Below are 8,048 nucleotides of genomic sequence, written 5' to 3' on the forward strand. Positions count from 1 at the left end.
AAAAGATATAGTACAACAATATAATTGATACTCAACAAGAGAGAATTGCTCGCATGAAAAATATCACTCACTTTCAAATCTAAGGTTATAAGTTTGAGTAACCAGGTACCAAACATCAGATTTTGTACTCCCTAGCTAGCTCTATAAATAGAGACTATCATTTTAGTTTCTATCCTACAACTTCTCTATTGTTTTTTTTTTTTGCCAATTGTAATATGCTTCTCTTCAAAAATATTTCCCCCCTTAATACAAGGGAACATACTTATAATTTATTTTCTCAAAATCATGTTTCTACTATGTTTAAATATTGTAACAATTTTTCATCAAGTGGGAACCATAAAAGATCAAGAAAAAAATTATGTTACATGAAATTTGAAAATGTTGGAAACCCTCAACAATATTCTCAACTCAAAGCAACCACTAATGTTGCAACCATAACTATGGAGGATGAAAAAGCAAAACTTATATCTCAAAAAACTAATAATGGAATAGGAATTGTTGAGTTTTTTGAGGGGAAGAATATTTTTGTCACCGGTGCTACAGGGTTTCTTGGAAAAGGTACATTTTGATTTTTATTAATGGAATTCAAAATAAAAAAATAAATATATAAAAAGGAAATAAAATTCAACATCTACACAATATATAGTACAATTTTACGATGGAGAAAATTGAGATTAAGCCCCTTGCGTTTCGCCTTTGCTTTAGAGTTTAGAGTATGGATTTAAGTTATGTACATTCTCACTGTAAATTAAATATATTTTGTTACACGTGAATTTTAACCTATTAATATTAGTTATCGTTTATAAAAAATAATTCAATTATTTTTTATCAAGAGATTTACATGTTGGTAATATCTTATATGTGACCTGATCATTGTGTAACAATTTTTATTATTATTATTATTATTATTATTATTATTATTATTATTATTATTTTTATTTTTATTTTAAAGCATTGATTGAAAAAATGTTGAGAACAACACCAAAGATAAACAAGATCTATTTGCTCATCAGGGCAAAGGATAAGGATGGTGCATTTCACAGATTAGAAACTGAAGTATGTTTAAAAAAATTTCTTCTATAAATATTTGTGTTTGGATTGGCTTAAACGCTGATCAAATTAGTTTTAAAGCTTTTTTTCTATTTTTTTTTTAGTATTTGATAAATAAAAAAAAACTTAAAATAAAATCAAAAGTTATAACTTGATCCCTTTCTACTTTTTTCTTTTGGTTTAATAACTATCTACGTTTGATCAATAATTTTATTCTTTTATTCCCCTTATTTTTTTATAATCCTCATATTATCTTCACCACAATAAAGTCCTAAAAGTCGTTCTCTTCTCTTTATTTTTTTCACAACTCTCTTCTTTGCTCTTTTTTTCTTATTGTCTTTTCTCCTCTTGTTTTCTCTTTTTTTTTCCCCTCTATATTATGTTATCCTTCTTTTACTTTTTGTCGCATATAAATTATTAATAGCTAGGAAGAAATATAGTCATTATTATTTAAAAATATAATTGGAAAAATATCCCAAGTCTTTTATGTGCATTATCGAAATTATATATTTTAAAAAATTAAAATAACTTACACATATAAATTAACTTATATAATCAATTTCTATTGAAGTTGGATTATACTATAAATTAATTTTAATTTAATTTATTTTACAAATAAAAACTTATAATAATCAACATTTTATGATGGTAACAATTTTAAGGGTTTTTAGATATTTTGACCAAAAAAAGTGTTTAACAATACTTGTTTACCAAATATATTAACAACTTTTTATTATTATTTAAACACTTTTATTCAAATGTGTAATAACTTATTTTTAAAATAAGTTTCAATACTTCAAAAAAAAAAATGCTTTTGAAGGACTTTTTAAAAGTTATTTTTTCCGGCTAATCCAAAAGATTCTAACTTATGACTTATAAGTCAAACGCAATAAGCTCATCCATACATGCTCTTAATATATGTTCAAGAAAAGTACAATTAATTGAACTTACTTACGTAATATAATTTTTTTACCAAAGATATTTAACTGACCACCCTTCGATGCACATAACTTGTTGTAAGTGGTGGAGCCGCCATCCTTGTCCAAGGGAGTGTTTATTCTCTCATGTAGATAAATATTTTTTTTTATATATATATATACTATATAATGAATCATCGTGGCTTTCTTATATTTAAACTCTTTTTAATGAAAATTTTGACTCCGTCGGTGATTGACGGACAATGTGAACAGACTATTTACACCTTGATTTTGCTTATAATTCAGATTATGAAGTCAGAATTATTCAAATGCCTAGCAGAAATGCATGATGAATCCTACAAGTTATTCATACAAAATAAATTGATTCCTGTGGTTGGAAATATATATGAGCCAAATCTTGGTATGGATATTATTATTGCTCAAAAAATTGCTCAAGAGATTGATTTAATTGTTGACTCTGCAGCTGTCACTACATTGGATAAGAGGTTAATCTTTTTTTTTTTTCATTTGATAAATAAATAAATACATTATTCTACTAGGATACACAATTCAATTAACAAAATTAATACATATATTTTTTCTCTGTTTCTAGGTATGATTTAGCACTTGATGTTAATGTGAATGGTCCATACCAAGTCATGATGTTTGCAAAGAAATGCAAGAAACTTAAACTTGTTATGCATTATTCTACTGGTATGTGTACTATCTATGTATATAGATCTGTTAAATTAGCTCATTGGAAAAGCGCATAGTACAAAATAGATTCTGATTCCTAAAATTAATATTTGAATGTTTTCTAAAAAAAAATCTACGAAAACACTTTTTTTTTCTTCTCACTGATTCAATTAAAAAATTTATAAAAATAGTCACTGAACATTTTTAATGGAAAAATAATAATTTTAGTAGAAGTACATACGCTCTACTCTTTCTAGATTTAATTTATGAATTTAAATTTCAGTAAGGATATATCTTAATTATTTCCTTTGAAGCATATGCCAATGGAGAAAGAGAAGGATTAATATTGGAGAAGCCCTTTACTATGGGAGAAAGCATAACAAAGGAAAAAATCACTTCAATTTCTTCCTTTACTAATTTTCCATCATTGCATGTTGACAATGAAATGGACTTAGTTTCAAAATTGAAGAACAATATTACAAACAATATTGGCTTGGAGCAAATAATTAAGAAATTAGGAGAAGAGAGGTATTTTCTTTCTTTTTTATATATAATTATATTGATAGAGACTTACGAATTTCTGACGAACATTTTCTAGAGAGATCCATTGAAATATGAGACTTCTAGTGGAATATCCAAAAAGATATTCAATTGACCAAAATTTAAGTATATTTAATAGTCAATTATATAAGAAAAGAGTTCATTTATAAAAAAAAACATAATTAATTCTTTTCTGATTAAGTAGGGCAAAGTTATATGGATGGCAAGATACATATTCATTTACAAAGGCAATTGGTGAAATGATGATAAATAGTATGAGAGAGGAAATTCCAATACTTATTCTTAGACCCTCCATTATAACAAGTAGCTATGAACAGCCATTTCCAGGATGGATGCAAGGATTCAGGTGGCATATTGTTTACACAAATATTTATATGGTTGAATACATTGATAAAATTTTAAATTTGTCATTATATAAATTTTATTTAGATATTCTGATTATATTTATTTTAATTGAGCACCTGATCAACACATGATAAATTGTTCAAATTAAACACTTCTGATATATTTCAAAAAAATTATACTCGTGTTTTCAAGCATCTATTACATAAATAAATTAGTAATATATAAAATATACAATTAATTGAAGCATGCTTGAGATTTTACGATTTATTGAGAATAATGCATATAATAAAAAGATGCAACATATTTTAAGTTAAAAACATCCGCGAAAACATTTTCAAAAGTTTGAGTCGGAAGTGTGTTTTTGTGACACTTATCATGTGTTTAGGGTGCTTGATTATACAACAACAACAAATTCAGTGTAATCCCACCATGTGGAATCTGGGAAGGGTAGAGTGTACGCAGACCTAAACCCCACCTTGAAAGGTAGGGCGGCTGTTTCCGGAAGACCTTCGACTAAAAAGAGAAAAACAAGATAAAAGGTCAGAAGGGTGCTTATTATAGAATAACATAATTCAAATGCCTAAATAAAATTTATTAACAGATATAAGAAACTATAACTGTGTTCTGTCTATTCATAAATTACCAAGAATATTAGTGTTTCTGACTATTGTTTTTTTTTAAATTCTCTTTTTCTTAATTAGGACAATTGATCCATTAATATTTTTCTATCGAAAGGGTGACCTCCCTTGTCTTTTTGGTGATCCTGATTGTCTTGTTGATTTGGTAAGTAAACTTTTTCAATAGATTTAATATTCATAATTGTTCCATCATTATTAAAATGTGTAATCATCTTACTTTAATACTTTAAGATATATATTAGAGAAAATAAATTTGTATTTACTTAGTTATATCTTCCACGTACCTTTATTCCGATGTAGTTCTTTTTTGTGGGCTAAGTACATAGTTTACTATGATATAATATTAAAATCTATGATCATTTTATTTTAAAAAGTTAAGTCTTTTAATTTTCAATAAAAAAAATCAATTGTGTTTCCACTTTCTCTTCAACGTGACTCGAGAGAGTCTTACTTGTCTTTAAAATATTAAGTTATTAGATTATATTCCTAACCTGATTTCTTTTCTTGAGTCAAAAATGTGAAAATTCTTTTTAATAATATATAGGTGAAGGCGAGATACAAACCCTAAACTAATACTGCTTACTCTGATACATATTGAAGTGTGTGACTTCTCCATTAAAAGTTTAACCTATTAGATAGATTACATATCTTTATAATCACAATTTTTAAAAATAATAATAATAATAATAATAATAATTATTATTATTATTATTATTATTATTCTTATTATTATTATTATTATATATCTAACCACTTTTTTTTACTTTAGGTTCCAGTTGATATGGTTGTAAATGCAACTATGGCTGCTATGGCAAAACATGGATATTTGCAAAATTCAGAATTAAATGTCTATCATGTGGCATCATCATCTCTAAATCCTGTCTCATTTTCTCAAATTTTCGAATATTCTTATGATTTTTTCCAATTATTTCCTTTTGTTAATTCAAAAGGAGATAAAATTGAGGTTAAAAAATGAGATTTTTTGACAAAATATCAGATTTTGAAAATTATATTTCGGAGGTATTATCCAAGCAGCATGAAGTACAAGACGGACAAGAGCTTACAAAGAACCATATACATTTAATTAAAAGGAAGGTGGAATATTTGAAGAATTTCAGCAAACTTTATGAACCCTACTTGTTCTATAAAGGCTGGTACGTCTGATATATATTTCCTTTTTAATCTATTTTAAAAAAAGGATACATTTTTATATTTAAATTATTTAATTTTTCACCTACCTGATGTTTGATATTGATGCTGGTGCGACAAGGTTTGATAGTGGCAGCGCACTAAAGCTAATGGAAGAGATGTCCGAAGAAGAAAAAGAAAGCTTTGAAATTGATGTGACAAAATTTAATTGGAGAAATTATATTGAAAAGATACATATTCCTGGTGTACAAAAATATGTACTAGAAGGGAATAGGAATAATTAATTCTTTATATTGAAACAGTATATATTATTTGTTTGTACTTCTGTGATAAACATGATTAGTATTAGGACGGTGTACGGTCGGTTTGATTTGATTTTGAAGTTTATCGATTTAACTTATTGGTTATTAATTTATAGACATGCCAAATTGTTATAGAATCATTGAAATATTGACTTATCAATTATTGATTATTATCGGTTTGATTATCGATTTGACCATTAAGCTTTAACACCAAAAAAACTATTGAAAATCACTTTAAAATAAGGTAATAAACCAAATGAACCATGCACATGGGTTGATAAATTGCGGCTTGCTCAAAAGCAAATGCAAAACATTGTAGAATAATCAAGAGTTTGAGACATTCAGAAATAAAAGCATGAAAACTAAACCCCGAGAAAAAGACTTTATATATACCGAATGGTAATATATAAAAATTATTAAGTTACTTTCGAGTTATCGATTAATCCGTTAAGAATCGATAGCCCGATAATAAAAAAAAATTAAAATCATTATTGAAATCGCTAAACTAATAACCCATTGACAAATGGAAAAGGACATTTTGGATTATAATTTATATCACAAAACTTTCCTTTTTGAGAATTGCCAAATATGCTTCTCTTCAAAAATATATTTCCTCTTAATTAAAAAAGAATTTTTTCCGATAAATTGCGTTAATTTCTCTTCGATATTTTGGACCGATGCAATCCATCGATTTTTAGTAGTCAATTTTGACCATATTTTTAGTAATATACTTAAAGTAGCTTTTGAAGTTAATTATATTATTTTCCTATTCTTTTTCAACTTACAAAAATTCCTTAAAACTTATGAATTTCGAATATATCACTGGACTTCCGATACATCAACAGACATTTTGATATATAGGGGAGGAATGTATTCGAGGGAAAAGAAATGTATCAGAGAGGTGAGAGATGTATTCGAGAGGGAGATAGATATATATCAACAACGTAAGGAGAATGATGTACATGAGAGAAAGTTTTTGAATTATTTTTAAATCATTGCACGATTGAGTATGAGTTGTTGCCAATTATCATGGATCTTGACAACCAAATCCCTGGTCAGATCCCAGCTTTCAAAGATAAGCAACATATGCTTACTTATTTGTAAATGCAAACGTGCACAAAAGTAACATGAGCATTGCCGATGTTGTCGAAAAGTTTGCAACAGAAAGAATCTTGACAACTCTGTACACATGAAATGATAGTCTTGGTCTACACTTTTTGATGTACATGCAAATTATGTTGAAAAGTCTATGGTAAAACTAGCCAAGGCGGATTTTAACTCAGTACAATACAGTTAATTATATTATTTTTCTACTATTTTTCAACTTACAATTTTTTTTTAAAACTTATGAATTTCTAATAACTTTTGGATACATCAACAGATATTTGAATACATAAGGAAGGAATGTATTCGAGGAAAAATGATGTATCAAAGAGGTGAGGGATGTATTCGAGAGGGGGATAGAGATATATCAGTGAGAGGAGAATGATGTACATGAGAGGAAGTTTTTGAATTATTTTTTTAAAAATTATAATATTTTTAGAAATTATGATAAAATGATATGTGTAGTTAGATAACTTTTTCAAAAACTATATTGTGTTGAATTAATGATCAAATATAAAGGCTCTTTGTATTATTGTCTCAAGATCTTTAGAATTTGGAGAAGGATAATAATTTATAGCTATTTAAAGAAGAGCAATTATTTGTTATCTGTATATTAAAATATTAATTTATAAAAATTGGTGCAATGTAAAGACATCTTTTTCAACTCTCCATAAATATACTATGCTTTTAAATGTTTCTTGTTTTCCCCCTTGGTTACTGGAGATTGGAGAAGTATAGTATTACGTTTCGACGGAGTGATTTGGAAGACCCTTATATATGGTTTTGTTTGTCAATTGAACCCTTTTATTTATTACTTTTTTAATTAAATCCTTAAACTCATCTGAATATTTAATATCAACACTTTATACTTTACTGACTCTGAATGTAACGATAATAACTCAATTATCGCTAAATATTTCTACGGCAATAGAAAAATCTATTATCACTATAAATACTTCTTTTGTTGTGGTGTTACATTCAATTTTTAGATTTTTTTTTGGTTTCTCATTCGGTGTCCGGAGCTCGTGGAGTTTCAATTAAATTCGGATCATGTACTGCAAAGCCCATTCGGGAGATGGTGCTCTCAACATAATTTTTTCATATCCAGGGCTAGAATTCGAGACGTCTGATTAAGGGTGAAACAATCTCACCACTGTATCACAACTTTTATACTATTAATGTTAGAAAACAAAAGATTTTTTTTCCCCTTTTCACACAAGATCCGGTGTCCATGAAGGTCCGATTAAATTCGAATCGTCATTTTTATAGCTTTTATTGTAAAAAAA

General features: G+C 27.1%; 1 pseudogene; it reads left to right on the forward strand.

Annotated features, from left to right (window-relative positions):
• The first annotated feature begins 215 nt into the window (after positions 1–215).
• Positions 216–5,640, forward strand: LOC129881968 (fatty acyl-CoA reductase 2, chloroplastic-like; annotated as a pseudogene).
• Positions 5,641–8,048: the final 2,408 nt, after the last annotated feature.

This window comes from Solanum dulcamara, chromosome 3, assembly GCF_947179165.1.
Source record: "Solanum dulcamara chromosome 3, daSolDulc1.2, whole genome shotgun sequence".
Classification (NCBI taxonomy): Eukaryota; Viridiplantae; Streptophyta; class Magnoliopsida; order Solanales; family Solanaceae; genus Solanum; species Solanum dulcamara.